Here is a 1,410-nt window from a genome sequence, read left to right on the forward strand (position 1 = left end):
TAGATCTCGTACATCCCCTTTTCCTAACTTGACACCATTCAGATAGTAATCTGCCTTCCTGTTCTTGCCACCAAGGTTCAATTTCTGCCACTATATGTAAGGCAGTTGTATGTTCTCCCTGTGACCACGAGTTTCCTCTGAAAGCTCCAGTTTCATCCCACATTCCAAGGATATAGGGTTTGGAAGTTGTGGGAATGCTATGTTGGTGTCCAAGGCATGATGACACCTGTGGTCTGCTCACAGCACATCTTCAGGCTGTGTTATCCATGATGACAAGACATTTCACTGTATATTTCGATGCATATGTGAGAAATAAAGCTAATCTTTATAAATGAAAGGGAGGAGAACAGCACAGACTATTTGGGCCAGTGCAATTTGTAATTTTTGTAAAACACTTTTTGTTGTATGAGGCTGCATTTGAAATATTGTGTGCAGTTTTGGTCACCTTGTTACAGGAAAGGTGGCACTACACTGGAGAGAGTGCAGAGATTTACAAGGCTACTGCCAGGACTCAAGAGCTTGAGTTATCTGGAGAGGTTGGTCTTGGCAATTTATTCCTTGGAACACAGGAAAGGTGACAAAATCATGAGGGGTATAGATAGGGTGAATCCCCATTCCCCTCAGAAGTAGAATAAAAGGTGAGAAGTGTCAAGTTTAAAAGGGACCCAAAGGGCAACTTTGTATGTGAAATGAGCTGCCAGAGACAGTGGTTGAGGCAGGTACAATATCAAAGATCAAAGTAATTTTATTATCAAAGTACGATATGTCACCTTGAGATTTGTTTTCTTGCAGGCATTTACAGGAAATTAAATATTTGGGTAAGTACATGGATAGGAGGTGTTTAGAGGGTTATATGCCAAATGAAGGTAAATGGAGCTAGTTTGCAGGGCACCATGGTCGTGTTGGGCTGAAGGACCCGTTTCCATTCTGCATTACTCTAGGATTACTCGTTCTAAATGGTTGCACGTCTTGGAAAAGTTATTTAAACTCCCAATTTACAAATAAAATTAAGGTGATAGGTACTAGAGCGTTCTTTGAAAAGTTGCGGACTTCTGATGTTTGATCCAACAATTGTTCCCCAAAAACAGTGGCTGGAAACCACCGATTGGGGTTTCAACCTTGAATTATATGGTTATACTGTATGCCTGCTTCGTTGAGACTTGACTTGCAAGATAAGGAAAAGAGGTAACGTTGGTGGTGGTATTCTGAGGCAGTGGCGAGCTGATAGAGGACCTTAGTTGCTGTCTGTATGACCCCGCTACGTGGAAGTTATTTGCCACCTAGACAACATTTTTTTTTACTCGTATTAAGAATGAGATGCTTTTACCGGAGACTTGCCTGGAGCTAATGTGACCGGTAACACCGAATCGTTCCCGTCCGGTTGCCGGTGGCAACACATCCGCGCACGCG

Source organism: Mobula birostris, chromosome 8 (assembly GCF_030028105.1).
Source record: "Mobula birostris isolate sMobBir1 chromosome 8, sMobBir1.hap1, whole genome shotgun sequence".
Lineage (NCBI taxonomy): Eukaryota > Metazoa > Chordata > Chondrichthyes > Myliobatiformes > Myliobatidae > Mobula > Mobula birostris.